Here is a 17,440-nt window from a genome sequence, read left to right on the forward strand (position 1 = left end):
CCATGACAGCTTGTCCATCCTTCCATAATAGGCCCACATGTACTTCACTCTATCATCATATGAGAACCCTGCACTTCCCCACCACTCATATGACAAACTTTCTTTACCATTCCATTAGGAGAAATGATGGTGTTCGCTATCCCACAGGAGTGTTCATGTGATTATCCTTCCATTATCAGGGAACAAGGCACTCAGCCTTCCTTCAGATGAAGAAAACACATTCACTTTTCCATAAGTGTGAGAAACAGCATTTCCCATTCCACTAAATGGAGACATGGCCTTCAAAGTTCCATTGTGTGATGACAGTGTTAATGCTACCACAAGAAGAAATGGCATTACCACTTCCATCAGGTAAAGACATGGCACTCACCCTTGCCACATGTATGAACAAGACACTATCCCTTTCCTTAGTCAAGCACTGGGAATTCACCAATCCTTCATTTGAACACCTGATCTTCACCTCTCACCATGTGAGGACATGGCTTTCAGTCTACTGACAAGAAACATCAAGGTGTCCACACTTCCCTCAGGTAGCAAGGACATTCCCCTACCATGACCTGGGAACACAGAACTCACCCTTCTACCATGTGAGGAAAATGTGTTCATGCTTACCTCAGTTTGAGGGCAGGACCTTCCTCTTCCATCAGGTGAAGACAGGCCATCCAATGAGGACACCAAATTCAAAGTTCAGATATGTGAGGTGACAGCCTTCACCTCTAGATAGTGGGGGACAGAGCATCCACGTATCCATCACACAACCTTCACCCTATTGTGATGTGAGGACCCTGCACTCTCCCAGAATGTACATTACAACACATCAATCACACTCCCATGGGATATGCACAGAGTGCATAGTCTTTTACTTGGAAAGGACACAGCCTTCACTTACATTACTAAGGATCCTGCTTAGAAGACTTTCTTGCTATCGTCACATGAGGACATACCATGCACCTGTCTTTCATTAAAACATTGCCTTCTCTAAAGCTGTATTGTGAAATATAGGAAACTTGCATAACATATAAATTTTTTTAAAAAAGAATTTTAATTGGATAAAAAATGGACTTCAACTCTCAGATGAACTGAAAACATGTAGCTTTTTCAGTTGGGTGCTGGGTGATAATTCTTCAGTCAGTAGTGAACATTTGGCTCCCACTTTCATCATAGGGAAAGGGTATTGAAATTCTATAGGAACAGAACATGTTTGCCCTTCTGTCCTGACAAGACTAAGATGTCACCCTTCTATTAGGTGATGAGAAGGCATTTTGTATCTCACAGAAGAGTTCAAATAAGTGAACTTCCATAAATGGTGAATAGGACACTCAGCCTTCCATCCAGCAAAGACAGAGCCTTTACTCTTCCTAAGGGATTGTAAAATACATCTATCACCCCAACAGTTAAACAGGGCATTCACACATTCATCATGTGAGGACTAGGCATTCACATCACAATCACAAGATAAAATGGCACTTACTCTTTGCTGATAGGTAAAGAAGCCATCCTCCTTTTCCCATGTAGAGGATGGGGCATCCAACATTCATCATGTGAAAACCTGATCTTCACCTATCTCCATGTGAAGACATGGCTTTGACTCTACTGACACCAAAAATGATGTGTCCATCTTCCCTCAGAAGAAGGAGGCCATTCCCCTTCCCTCAGCTGAGAACAGGGAGTTCACCCTTCAACTATGTAAGAAAACGGTGCTCACACAGTACAGGCACTGTGGCTCATAGAGTTAAAGTCTGGCCTATGGTGCAGGCATCTCATATGGGCGTTGGCTCAAGTCCCAGCCATTCCACATGTGATCTAGCTCTCTGCTATGGCCCAGAAAACAGTAGAAGTTGGACCAAGTCCTTGTGCCCTTGAACCCACGTGGGAGACCCAGAAGAAGCTCCTGACTCCTGGCTTCGGATCAGCTCAGCTCTGGCCATTGTGGTCATTTGGGGAGCGAACCAGCAGATTGAAGACCTCTCTCTCTCTCTCTCTTGCTCTTGCTCTCACTTTCACTCTCACTCTAGCTCTATCTCTCTGTCTTTCAAGTAAATAAATCTTTTTTTTAAAGCGGTGTTCATGCATCCATCAGTTTAATACAGGATATTCCCTCATTCCTCAGGTACAGAAAAGACATTCATGTTCCTATTCAATGAGGACACCACATTCAAACTTCCAACATTTCAGGTGACAGATTTCACCTCTCCATGGCTGAGAACAACTCATTCATCCCTCCATCACATGACAACAAGACCTTCACCCTATTGTGATGTGAGGAACCTGCATTCACACAGACATAACATGACACATATCAATCATCCTTCAATCACAAGGGCAGAGGCTGCTCAAACTTCCAACAGGATAAAAGAATACTCACCTTTAACCATTACCTACAGACACTCCATCCACCCTTCCATCACATGAGAACAAGACCTGTATCTTCACATGAAGACATTCCCTTCACCATATTCTCACACTGTAATATGGCCTCCACCCTGCACCCTGAACTCAGAGAAGGAGAAGGCACATGGCCTTCTTCAGGTGATTACTGGGTGATAATTTTCAGTCACAAGTGGACAAGTGGGCATTAATGCTTCCCTCAGAGTGGAGAAGGCATTCAAATTCTCTAAAATGAGAATGCCATGGTTGCCCTTCTGTCCAGTGATAAAAGGCATCAGTCTTAATTAGTGAGGAGAAGGCATTTACTATCTCAAAGGAGAATTCCAATGAATGTCCTTTAATCTGCAAAGAATAGGACATTCAGTCTTACAAGGACAGAGCATTTACTCTTTCCTTGGGATTGTAAAGTACATCTAGTGTTCCACCAAATAAACACATGACATTCAAGTGTCCATCATGTGATGAAAGGGCATTAACACTATCACCACAGGACAAAATGGCATACACTCTAACCTTATAACTCAGGAAACCATGCTACCTTTCATCTGCTGAGTACAGGACACTGACCATGCCAGCACATGAAGACATGATCTTCTCCCTGTCACCATGAGAGGACAAGACATTCATCCTCTTACATAACAAATGAGGCTTCCAAATCTTCTCTCAAGGAAGGAAGCACATTCCCCATTCATCAGCTGAGAACAATCTAGTCTTTCAACATGTGAGGAAATGTGTTCATGCTTCCTTCAATTGAGGAAAGGTATTTCCCTCTTCCATCAAGTCCATAGAGACCATTCACCTTCCCATTTATTGAGGATACCACGTTCAGACTTCCTCCATGTGAGGTGACAGGGTCCTTCTCAACATGGCTGAGGACAAGGCATTCATCCTTCCATCACATGATAACAGGACCTTCACCCTACTGTGATGTGAGGAACCTGCATTCACCCAGCTTTCATAGGACAACACATCATTCACTATCCCCTCAGCAGTGCAGAGTGTTGAAACTTCAATTAGGAGAGAACAGAAGATTCATAACATCATTACCTGAGGACTCTGCAATCACCCTTCCATCAAGAGGAAACAGGAATTTTAAGGCCATCTTCACAAGAGGATACTCCCATCACCACATTCTCACATTATAAAATGGCCTTTATTATTTCTGTCAAACGAGGAGTTGGTCTTTTGCTTTCTTTAAGTAAGTACTGGTTGACAATTCTTCAGTCTGTAGTGGACACTGGGTTTGCACTTTCCTTTGTGAGTACAAGACATTCAAATTTTCTCACATGATGATGCAGAGTTGACCTTATTGCCAGTGATGAAACAGACTTCACCATTCAATGAAGGTAGGAAATGACATTCACTATCTCTCAAGATAGGTCACAAGAATGCCTCTCTCCACAGAGAACAGGGTATCCAGCCTTCCTGCCAGGGATGACAGAATCTCCTATAAGTGTGAGAATAATGTGTTCATCCATCCCCCAGCAGAGGACAGGTGCAAGCTCGCCATTCACTTTCCCATCAATGAGGGCACCACATCCATGCATCCATCATGAAGACAGGATTTTCATCCTTCCATCACATAACAAGACCTTCACCCTACTGTGATGTGAGGACCCTGCAGTCACCCAGACCTTACATGTCAGCACACCAATCACCATTATGTCAGATATGTACAGTATGCTCTAACTTTGATATGCAGAGGACAAAGTGTTCATCCTGCCATCACTTGAGAAATCTGCATTAACTCTTAATTCTTGAGAGAACAGGACCTCCTTGCTATCTTCACATGAAGACATTCCCTTCACCATATTCTCACATCAAAACATGGCATTCACTCCTCTGTCAGAAGAGAAGGCATTTGGCTTTTAGCTAAGCTCTAGGTGATACTTCTTCATACTTAGTGGGCATGGTGTTCACATTTACCTTTATGTTGAGAGGGAATTCAAATTTTCTAAAGGAAGAATGTCCTTCAATCAGTGATAAAATAGGCTTCACCATTCCCTTGAGTGAGAACATGACACTCCTTTTCTCAAAGGGGACTTCAAGTGAATGTCTTCTGCTCTGCAGAAAATAGGGCTTTAACCTTCCCTACAGTGAAAACAGAGTCATTATTCTTCCCTCAAGATTTTACATACATTTATCCTTCTACCAGATAACCACAGGCCATTCAAAATTCAAACATATGAGTACAGGATGTTAACATTTCCATAAGACAAAATGGCATTGCTGTATCCCTCATCAGTGAACAAATAATCCTCCATTTCTTCTATGGGGGAAAAGAAACTCACCGTCCCTTCCTATGAATACATGCTCTTCATTGGGTCACCAAGCGAGGATATGAAATTCATCCTGCTCACACTTCAGATGAGGCTGCCCAGCCATCCATCAGGTCAGGAGAGACATTGCTCTTCTATCAGGTAACAGAGTTTGCCATTCCAACATGTAAACAAAATGTAGTCATGTTTCCACCATTGAATGAGGATCTTCCCCATATCACCAAGTGCACACTGGCCATTCATTTCCCTTTCAGTGAGGACACCACAATCAAACAACCAACATGTGAGGTGACAGAGTTCACCTCTCCATGGCTGAGGACAGGGCATTCATCCTTCTAGCACATGACAACAAGGCCTTCACCCTACTGCGATGTGAGGACAGTGAATTCATCCAGCTATAACATGACACCACATCAATCACCTTTCAATCAGATGTGCAGAAGGTAGTCCAACTTCAATTACAAGAGAACACAGCATTCACCATGCCATTACATGAGGAATCTGTATTAACCTTTCCATCACGAGAGAATAGGCTGTTGTGCTATCTTCACATGAAGACATTCTCTTAACCATATTTTCATATTATAAGATGTCAATCATCATTTGCTCAAATGACGACCAGACATTTTGCCTTCTTTAGGTAAGTACTGGCTCAGAATTCTTCATTCTGAAGTTGACATTTTGTTTCACAATTCTGGTTATGAGGAGAGGGCATTCATATTCTCAAATGTGAGAATGTGCTGTTTGCCTCTCGTGGCAGTGGTGAAACAGAGTTCTCACTTGGTTAGGTGAAGAGGCAAATTCTCAGAGGATTTCACAAGAAATTCTTTCCCTTTGCAGAGAATAGGACATTCAGCTTTCCATCCAGTGATGACAGAGCCTTAAGGCTTCCTTCCGAATTACAAGGTACATTCATCTTCCCATCATAGAAACACAGTTCATTCAAACTTTGATCATGTGATGACAGAACATTAACACTACCATCACAACACAAAATGGCATTCTCCCTTCCCTCTAGTGAAGAACCCACCTTCCATTTATTCTGCTGGGGGCAGGACACTGACTGTCCTTTCCCATGAAGACATGGTCTTCACACATCACCATGGGAGGTCAAGTCATTCATCCTGCTGACACATCAGATGTGGCTGCCCACCGTTCCCTCAGGTGAGGATGGACATTCCCCTTCCATGACTTGAGAACACAGAGTCCACCCTTCAAACATGTGAGGAAAATGTGGGCATTCTTCTCTCAGTTGAGGACAAGACCTTCCATCTTCCATCAGGTGCAGACTGGCCTTTCACCTTTCCATTCAATGAAGACATAACATTCAAACTTCTAACATTTGTCAGGACAGGGTTCACCTCTTTTTGTCTGATGACAAGCATGCATCCTTCCATCACATGAAAACAAGGCCCTCACCCTGTTACGATGTAAGGAAGCTGAATTCTCTCAGCCCTAACACCCACACATAAATCACCATAATGTCAGATACGTAGAAGGTGATCAAATGTCAATTCAGCATACCATTCCATAAAGACTCTGAATTCATCCTTACATCATGAGAGAATAGGACTTCCTTGCAATCTCCACATCAGTACATTGCTTTCAGTATAACACAGCCCTCACTCTTCTGTCAGGTGAATAAAAGGTATTTTATTTTCTTCAGCTAATTACTAGATGAGCATTCTTCAGATTATAATGGAAAGTGTGCTCACATTTCCCTATGGGTGAAGATGGCATTCAAAATTTCTAAATGGAGGATGGCCTTCAATCCATTTACCTAATGCACTTCACCATTCCATGAAGTGAGAAGATAGCAGTCATATTCTCACAGCAAAGTTCAAATCAATGCCGTTCCATCCCCAAAGAATAGGGTGTTCATCTACCCTTCAAAGAAGAAGCCTTTTTCTTCTGTCAGGTTTACAAATACATTTATCTTTCCACCAGATAAACACAGTGTTTTCAAATTCCAATCAAATGAGTACAGGGCATAAGAACTTCCATTACAAGAAAAATGGATTTCACCCTTCCCCCATGAGTGAAATAATCACCTTGTTTTCCTCTTCCGAGGACAGGACACTCACCATTCCTTCACATGAAGACAAGATCTTCACCCTGTCACCATATGAGGACATGGCATTCCTCCTGTTGACACATCAGATGAGGCTGCCCGGCTTTCCCTCAGGTGAGGAAGGACAGTCCCCTCCCATCAGCTGAGAACAGAGTTCACCCACACACACACACAAACACACACACCCCATGAGGAAGATGTGTTCACTGTCCCTCAGTTGAGGACAGGAACTTCCATCTTTCAGGAGGTGAAGATAAATCATTCACATTCACATTCACATCAATGAGGACACCACATTCAAACTTCTAACATGTGTCTGACAGGATTCACCTTGTCATAGCTGAGGACAGGGCATTCATCCTTCCATCACATGACAACAGGATTTTCACCCTATTGTGATGTGAGGACCCTGTATTCACACAGCCCTTATCTCACAACACATCAATCATCATTCCATCAGTTACTTACAGTGTGATTTGACTTTGATTAATAGATGACACAGCATTCACCTTGTTATCCAACAAGGAGTGTGCAACAACACTTTCAATATGAGAGAAAAGGATCTGCATGCTCTCTTTACATTCGAACTTAGCCTTCACCATATTATCACTATGCAACATGGCCTTCATCCTTCTGTCAGATAAAGCAAAGGCATTTTTCTTTCTTTACCTAAGTTCTGTGTGAAAGTTCTTCAGAATATATTGGAGATTGTGTTCACACTTCCCTTTTTGTGAATTGGGAATTCAAATACTCTAAAGGGAAAATGTCCTTCTATCCACAATCCAGATGGACTTCTCCATTCTATTAATTGAGGAGATGACATTCATTCCCTCACAGTTCTAGTGAGTGTGTACCCCTCCACCAAGAATAGGACCTTCAACCTTCCCTCAATGAAGATGGAGCCTTTGTTCTTCTCTCAAGTTTTCAGGTGGACATTCCCATTCTCATTCAATGAGGACACCACATTCAAACTTCCAACATGTGATGTGAGAGGGTTCAGCTTTCCGTGTATGTGCACAGGGAATTTACCCTTCCATCTCATGAAGACCTACCTTCACCCTACTGCAATGTGAAGACCTTGAAATTACCCAGCCCTAACACTACAACACATCAATCACCACCTCATCAGATGTGCAGAAGGTGGCCAAACTTCAACTAAGAGTGGACACATCATTCACCATTCCATTATATGAGGACCCGGCATTCACACTTCCATCACAAGGAAATGGATCTTCAAGTGATCTTCACATGAAAACATTCCCATCACCATATTCTCACATTGTAACATGGACTTCAACCTTTTTTTCTGATGAGGACTGGGCTTTTTGCCTTCCTTAGTTAAATATCAGTTGAATTCTTCAGTCTTTAGTGGACAATGTGTTTACACTTCCCTTTGTAGGGGAGGTAATTCAAATTCTCTAATGTGAGAACACAGTGTTCATACTTCTTATCAATAATAAAACAGAATTCACACTTCCATTAGTTTGGAAAATGGTATTCACTATTTCTCAGAACAGTTCATATGGATGTCTTTTTCTCCAAAGACAACAGAGCATCTGAAGTCACCTCCTGTGAACATGGAGCCTTTATTCTTCCCTCAAGATTGTAAATATCTTTATCGTTCCACCAAATAATCACAGGTTGCTCCAACTTCCATCACCGAGTACAGGGCATTAACAGTGACATCATAGGACAAAATGGCACTCAGCTTTCCTTCATAAATAAATAAAGCCTCCACCCTTTACTCTGCTAAAGAGAACACTCACCGTCTCTTCATATGAAAACATGATCTTCACCCTGTCACCATGTGTGGACATGTCATTCATCCTGCTGACACATCAAGTCAGGCTTCTTAACCATCCTTCAGATGATGGGGGGCATTTCCTTTCTGTCAGCTGAGAACACAGAGTTCACCCTTCCACCATGTGAGGGAAATGTGTTCACGCCTCCCTCCATTGAGAACAGGGCCATTCCCTTCCATAAAATACAGATTGGCTAGTCACATGCCATTTCAACTAGATAACCACTTTAAAACATCCAACATGTGAGATGACAGAGTTCATGTCTCCAAAGCTGAGGACAGGGCATTCATCCTTCCATCATGTGGCAAGATCTTCACCTTATTATGATGTGAGGACCCTGAATTCACACAGCTCTTGCATAACAACACATCCATCACCATTTTATCAGATGTGCAGGAGGTGCTCAAACTTTGATAAAGACAGGACAGAGCATTCAGCCTGCCATTACACAAGGATTCTGCATTCTCTCGACCATCACCTTCGTGAAATCTTCACATGAGGATTTTCCCTTCACCATATTCTCATATCATAACACAGCCTTCACCTTACTGCCAGATGAGAAGATAACATTTGGCCTTCTGTACTTTAGTAGTGGCTGACAATCATATGGCCTGTCATGGACACATTGTTCATAATTTCTTTTATGAACATTCAAATTTTCTTACATAGTAATACAGTGTTTGTCCTTCAATCCAGTGAAGAAACTTATTGCCCTCTTCCATTAGGTGAAGAGATAGCATTCTGTATCTCACAGGAGAGGTCAAGATAACGTCCATCCAAAAGCAGAGAATGAGGCATTCAGCCTTCCCTCCAGTGAAGACAAAGCATCTACTCTTCCATGAGCATTGCCAAGTACATTTACCATTCCATCATAATAACATAGGCCATTCAAAATTAAATCACATGGGTACTGGGCATTAACTTTACATCAACAAATAGCATTCACCATATCCCTCATAAGTGCAAGTCACCTCTCCTTCCTCTGCCGAGCACAGGACATCACCATCCCTTCACATGAAGACATGATCTTCACCCTGACCACATGTGAGGACATGGCATTTGTCCTGATGACACATCAGATGAGGCTGCCCACCCTTCCTCAGGAGAGGATGCACATTCCCCTTCTTTCTGCTTACAACAGAATTCACTCTTGCACCATGTGAGGAAGATGTGTTCATGCTTCCCTCAGTTGAAGATAACATTCCCTCTTCCACCATGCACAGAAAAACCATCCTCTTCCCCATGCAATGAGGACACCAAGTTCAAACATCCTACATGTGAGGTGATAGGGTTCTCCTCATCATAGCTGATGACAGGGCATTCATCTTTCCATCACATGACAACAAAGCCTTCACCCTATTGTGATGTGAGGACTCTGCATTCACCCAGTCCTACCAATACAACACATCAGTCACCATTCCACCAGATGTGCAGAAGTTGACCAAACGTAGATTATAAGAGGACAACCTGCCATTATATGAGGACTCTGCAGTCAGTCATAATGAAAGAACAGATCCTTAATATCTTCATACCAGGACATGCCCTTCACCATATTGTCACACTGTCACACAGCTTTCTACCTTCTTTCATAAGAGGTGTAGGCATATAGCCCTCTTTAGTTGAGTACTGACTGAAAATTTTTTTTTCAAATTTATCATACATATTTACTTAATCTATACAGAATTGAGTAGATAAAATCAGATTCACATTAGTGAAAAATTTCTACAAAATGTTTTTGAAAAGCAAAACAAGACTGCCTCTTAACAATTCGTATCCTCATGAAAGACGTGGGCTGTAAAAATAAAGCAGTGTGTTTAGCACAAACTAGAAGATAATCTGCATCATTTTTTTCACAGTTATTTCCATCTACAGTCTGAAAGAGGTAGATTTTTCTGCAACACCTGAGAGTTGAATTGTGATAACCAGGTTTAATAAAGGCAGTTGCATACATAACTAAAAACAATGGTCTCAAGACCAAGAAATGTACTCCTACAAGTCCGAGGATGAAGGAGGTGGTCTGTTAACCCAGACTCAAGTTTTTGCTACACCTTGGAGTCTACTGCCACTATTAAATAATACACATCAAGATCCCATGGTGGTGCAACAAATGCAATTTAAGTGAATTCAACATTTAAAACTTTTCTGGGCCAGCCTAGTAGCATTACAGTGTTCTAGAATATGGTAGATACAGGGCATGCTACGAAGCCACAACATTGGGCCAGTGAGGTGATTGTTTTAGAAGGGTGTCCTTCCCAGATAGTCCCTTTTTTATTCACAGGGTAATGGGAGGGGATTCTGAAAGGACACCAAATGCATCCCAGACAGAATCCATATCCTTTTAAACACCATGAAAGCATCTACCTAAAGATACGTAGCAAGCCAAAAGCAGCAGGCCAAGTACTGTTAGTCACATTGCTTTATAAAGCCCTTAAAAATATGCAACAGGTCCAAGATTTACAATCTTCCACATAGGACAAGCACCACAAAGAAACGTGGTGGGTTACACAAATGGCTTGATAAAATGTTAAGAGCTGTACATCCAGCAGAGTTCTTGTAAAGTGTGATTAGTACTAATTTTAAAGTAGATTATATTTCAGATATATACCTTCATTTCCCTTGAGGGAAGTGAGTCCAGTATTTCATTTAGTAGCTGAAGTGGGTTTGAGAGTATAAAGGTCAGTCTGTCAGAGGGCATTGTTTTCACCTCCAACTCACTTTTGCCAGCGAAGATAACCTACTTTGTCTTCCACTGTGTGGCCCTTTGATTACTGATGATGGGAACTTGGATTTCCTACCTGTTGAACAATTCTCCATTAATCCAACCCAGTTTAGACCATAACTGTGACAGGACTTTACAAAGTAAACTCAACAAGAGAAAACCCTTTTAACTGGACCAAAGTGTTTATTCAGTCCAGTAAGCAATTTAACAAGTATCAGTTTGATAGTTTTGCTCTGTGGAATGTGCTAACATCACCTGTAATAAAACCTTTTTTATTTCAAAGCATTTCAATGCAGATCACACCAGGGACAGTCTATAGTGTAGCCTGATTAATCATTTGCATAACATAACTGAGCCACCCCTGAATGCTTAAAAAAAAAGGAAGTTAAAGAACTAATTCAAAAATTATGTGCTTAATTTCAATTTCCCCCATTCCAAGTGTAGAGACCTTGGCTAATACTGTGGGGGGACAGCTTAGAACAGAGTGGTGAGAAACAATGAAGGCATAACAGTTCCTGACCACTTAACATTCTGTCAGGTTCTCCCAAACTTAAAACATGTTTGCTCCAGTGTTTTAAAAATGAAAGCAGTTTCATGTAGCTATAGTACTGATCCAAAATTAAAAATTCCCTTTTTAAAATACTTTTGAGTACTTGCTGGTGGGATTCTTTTAACAACTGAAACCAACTTTCAAGTAGCCAGAAGACAGAAGAACTTCTGCCTAATGAAAGCTACAGGTACTATGCCCTCATCACTTTTAACAAGAGACTGAGTGACTGCACACATCAATAGCAGCTTTCACAGAATAACCAGCTTTCTGTGGGAAGTGGAGAATATGCACCCAAATGGGAACGAAGCAAACTACCATCCACAAACAGAATCAGGTGGTGCAAATTCCACACATGGATTCTGACTTCAAAACCAAAGCAGTAGGACTATTTTTAGTCACATACACAGCCAGCCTGTTTGTCCAGTGCTTTGCCTGTACATGCTACTTTGTTCACAAGTGACATCTCTGTATACATATCCTGCCAAAAGAGGCTTACAGCCATCTCAATTCTTCTAGTGATGTAAATATTACCAAAAAGCTAAACATAAGCAAATATGCTATGCTTGGTTTTGAACCAGTACAAGTTTTATTTTTACTTGGCATTCAGATGGCTATTAGGCAAAACTAATCCTGATAGTTTCCTTTTTTTTTTGAATAATATTAATGGGGGATGAGGCTAATATTTTCACATAAAATGTGAAATAGTTGGCCCTGTCTTGAGTGAAACTCACTGGGGTAATCGTGTATGCGGAGCAGGAAGAGAAAGGATGAGGCAATGAGCACATGCATTCCAGTGAAGGGGGGCATGAGGTGGATGTGCAACACAGCTGAGGGAAGTGAAGAGATTAAATCTATCAGATCTGCTAAGCAGCCTCCTGTACCACTTAAGTCCAGTAGTTCTAAGAAAATACAGATATGGTAGAAAAAGTAAGAAAATTTTCACCACAAAACCAATAGTTACTACTCACAGAGAAAGTTATACACAAAGTAGACCTCTCAATACAGTGATCACATGTCCTCCTAGTCAACTGACTCAACCCCTGGGGCCGAGACGCAGGAAGGGGGCTTCTGGGCAGCACTCGGCTCATGCACTGCCTTGGGCGCAGCCTCCAGCGGTGCCCCCAGGGCTCTGCTGCAGGAAGTATACAGCTCCCTGGGAGAATCTGGGCCTGGGCCCCTGGAGGGCTGCATCACAGGCATGGCCAGCTCCCCGTCTGGAACTTTGACAGAGACCTGCTCTTTGAGGACTTCCACCTTCTCATTGAGCTCATTTCTTTCTGTCTGAAGAGCCCTGCACAACTTCTCTAATCGTTCCAGTTTTATTTGAAAGGCCTTGTATTCTTTATCACGGACAGTTTTCTCTTCAGCCATTTGCAGAAGTGCTTTGTTGTTATTTTCCCACTTGGTACGCCATATTATTGTTTCTTTTTCCAGTTTTTTAATTTTCTTTGTCATCTTTTCCATTTCTTGTCTGAAGGTTGTAAACAGTTCATTGCTTTTTGCCATAGTAGTCTGGAATTCTTCAAACTTATCCATATAAAGAGAAAGCTGCTGTTTCAGTTGTACTTCTTGCTGTTTCATTTGTTCATATTTGTGCCTTGACTCTGTTGCTTCTTTTAATAAAAACTCTCTCTCTCTCTCTCTGATGCTTTTCATCAGCTTGTTTTATCAGCTGTGTCATCTGCTGCAGTTTGGCATCCACTAGCTGCTGTTGCAATTCCTTGTGTTTGAACACTTTATCAATATGCTCTTCCCTCAGTGCATACTGTTCAATGAGCTTCTTCAGCTTCTCTCCCAGTTCAATATTCTCCTGTCGGAGTTTGGCGTTGTGTATGTCATGTTGTTCCAGCTGGGCTTGGATTTCATTTAAAGTCATCTGGAAATGCGCAGTTGCTTCTTTATGCTGTTCCTCTTCCTCTCGTGCCTGCTGCACATTTTCCTCCTTTAACGTTTTATTGTGACGCTGAAGTTCCCTGCAAAGAGATTCTAGCTTGCTTCTTGCCAAGATAGCCTTGCTGTGTTCACTTTGCAAGTGAACTTTTTCTTTCACAATCTGGGCTTGCTTCTTCTGCAGAATCTTCATTTGCTTCTGAACATTCCTGCTCTCTTCCAGAAGATCAGCATATTTCTTACAGAGAGCTGCCAACTTCTCTTCTGGGGTTGAAAGGGTGTTTAGGGATTGCATCAGTAATAAAACTTCTTTTCCTAAGGTTTTTTCTTTGTTCCTGTTGCACTCTGAATCTTGCTGACCATCAGGGGGATCTGTTCGAGCTTCTCGCCCAGGAATTTCCTCTCTTGACTCTTGGGTGCAGTAGGCTGGGCCCACCAAATTCCTGTTCTTTGTTATAAAGTCACTGCCTTCATCCTCTTCCAATGAATGCTTGTTACTTGTGCCACAATTTGAGTCTTGATGTTGAAGAATATCATTTGACTGAGAGTTACACAACATATCTGCTTTCACCCCTAGCCCTCAAATTCCAGCTTCTTCCATTGTGACAATTTCAAACTTCTGTTGTGGGCCGCGTCGCCGTCCACCCTGGCTGGCCTCAATAGCCTCCTCGGTGTCGCCGCCTCTTCCCCGCGCTGCCTCCTCTACCCGCGTCACCATGAGGTGACGGCAGCAGCCAAACCTGACTGAAAATTCCAAAGTCTATAGTGGCTGTTGTGTACACATTTCCAATTGTGAGGAGAGGGCATTAAAATTCTCTAATGAAGAATGTCCCTCTGCCTGGAGATGAAACACCACATGGTGAGGAGTTGGCATTCAATGTCTCACTGTCTTTCAAACATTTGTATTTCCATCTGCAGAGGATGGCTTTCAGCCCTCTCTCCTGTGAAAACAGAGTCTTTATTCTTCCCTCAAGATTGTAAAGTCATCTTCCACAAGATAAACACAGGGCAGTCAAACCTCTAGCATTCGAGTACTGGGTATTAACACTACCATTTAAAGATGAAATGAATTTCACCCTTCCCTCATAAATGAGAAAATGTTCCTCACTTTCCTCTGCTGATGTTAGGACATTCACTGTTCCATCACAAGGAGACATGATCTTCACCCTATTACCATGTGAGGACTTGGTATTCATCCTACCGACACATCAGATGAGGCTGCCCACCCTTCCTCCTGGTGAGGAAGGACATTCCCCTCCACCAGCTGAGTACACAGAGTTCACCTTTTCATCACGTGAGAAAACTCTACTCATGCTTCTATCATTTGAGGGCAGGACATACACTCATTCATCAGGAGCTCTCATGCAATCACTCTTCCATTTGATGAGGACACAGCTTTTTCATTATTTTCCTGTGAGGGCATGGGGCTGCCTCTCCATGACTGAGGATAAGGCATTCACCACTTTAGCCCACTAGGACACAACACTCATCCTATCACCGATTATATTCATCCAATACTCGCCTGATTATACTTCTTTCTCTTAAACACAAGGCTTTCAACCTTGCAACCTTGCATCAGGAAAAAGGCAAAGCATTCACTCTACTATTATCTGAAGTCTTACCTACACCATTTCATCACATCAGGATTTACACCTTCACCCTATCTTCAAGTGAAGATGTTGCATTCACCTTACACACAACTTTAGGACATCACCTTCAAACTTCCCTGAGGTTAGGAGAAGGTTTTGGCTTTCAGTCAGGAGAGTACCAGGTGATAATTCTTCATACACTAGATGGCAGACTGTTGCCATTTTTCATGGTGAAGGGAGGGTATTTAACCTTCCAGGAAGTGATAATTTGGTGTCTGCCATTCTGTCTGGTAGAGACATAGCTTTCCCCGTTGCTTTAGGTGAGAAGTTGTTCATCCCACATTGTGTACAGATCAACCCTTTCAACAGAAGAGACTAGGACATTCCCATTACCTCAGCTGAAGAAAAGCCATTCACCGTTATTTCAGGTAAAGGCACGGCCTTCACATATTCACCAAGTGAGAACACAACTTTCACCCTTCTGGCATATGAAATGAAGCTGCCCCCCTTCCATCAGATGAGGGGAAGACACTTCCCTTCCCTCAGAAAGTACACAGAATTCACCCTTCTATCAGGTGAGACAACTGCATTCACTTTGCATCAGGTGATGACAGGACTTTCACTATTCCATCATTTTTGGACAGAGTTATTACACTCCTATTCCATGGCTCACAGTTTCAAACTTTTATCATTTCCAGGCACAGGAGTCACCTTTTGGCATTGGGACAGGCCATCCACTCTTCCATCATATGACAACATGGTCTCCACCCTAAGGTAAATGTTTGCAGTGTGTTTTCTGATGAAATTCACATAAAGATACATCCTTCATCTTTTCATCATGCTAGCAAAGGGATTCAATGTTCTTCAGGAGATGACAAGGTGTTCACCTTAACATCACTTGTGGACACCTCATTCAGCCTTCCCTTATGTAAGCCAAGATCTGCACCTTATTTTCACATTAGAACAAGGCCTTCGCCCTTAAAACATTTTGCAGAGAATGAGCTCAGCCTTCTGTCAATAAGCACTAGGTGGAAATCCTTCACTGACTAGATTCAGGATGCTCATTCTTCCATTGGTAAGGGAAGGGCATTCAGGCTTAGTTGAGAACATGGTGGCTGCCCTTCTGTCCAGTGAGGACACAGACTCCATCCTTCTTAAGTTGAAGAGCAGGTATTCACATTCTCACAGAAGTGACCACGTGATTACTTTTCCATCAGCACAGAATAGGGCATTTGTGATGACAGAGACTGAGTCTTTTCTCAGGCTTAGGAAGAGCACTCAAAATTCCACCCAATGAAGATGTGGCATTCACCCTTCTATCATGTGAGAATAAGACTTGAACCCTACCAGCTTGAGAGGAAGTGACATCTACACTTACATCAGGTGAGTGCTTGGCATCATCCATACTCTCTGCTGAGGACAGGACATTCCCCCTACCTACAGGGTTTCATCATGTAAGGACATGGCTTTCATCCCATGGACACATGAGAAGAGGGTGTCCACCCTTCCCTTGGGTGAGGAAAAGAAGTTTCACAATCTATCAATAGAACACAACTCCCCCCTTCCATCAGGTGAGGACAGAACCTTCATTTTCCAATTAATGAGAAAAAAAAAACTAAATGAAAGATCTCTGTGAGTGAGATCCCAGTGGAAAGAACAGGTCTTCAAAGAAGGAGGTACCTTTCTCTGAAGGGAGCAGAGAACCTCCACTTTGACTATGACCTTGTCTAAACAAGATAAGAGTCGGAGAACTCAAGGGGCTTCCATAGCCTTGGAAACTCATGACTGGTGCATAGGGAGGTTACTGATGCCTTAAACAGGAGTTTCAATTTGTAAAGTCAACAACAGGAGTCACTGTGCACTTACTCCTCATGTAGGATCTCTGCCCTTAATGTGCTGTACATTGAGACTTAATGCTATAACGAGTACTCAAACAGTGTATTTCACTTTGTGTTTCTATGAGGGTGCAAACTGTTGAAATCTTTACTTAATGTATACTAAACTGATCTTCTGTAAAAAAAAAAAAAAGAAGAAGAAGAAATTCTCAATTCCCAACTTGACTCTCACTGGGATTAAACATGACAATAGGTCTGATCTGATCTCATCATCATTTAAAAAATAATCTATTATTTTTCACTTTATGTTTCTGTGT

At 42.1% G+C, this 17,440-nt stretch overlaps 1 pseudogene; it reads right to left on the reverse strand.

Annotated features, from left to right (window-relative positions):
- Positions 1 to 224: 224 nt before the first annotated feature.
- LOC127485650 (gamma-taxilin pseudogene) lies at positions 225 to 17,039 on the reverse strand (annotated as a pseudogene).
- Positions 17,040 to 17,440: the final 401 nt, after the last annotated feature.

The sequence above is a fragment of the Oryctolagus cuniculus genome, chromosome 12 (genome assembly GCF_964237555.1).
Source record: "Oryctolagus cuniculus chromosome 12, mOryCun1.1, whole genome shotgun sequence".
Taxonomy (NCBI): domain Eukaryota; kingdom Metazoa; phylum Chordata; class Mammalia; order Lagomorpha; family Leporidae; genus Oryctolagus; species Oryctolagus cuniculus.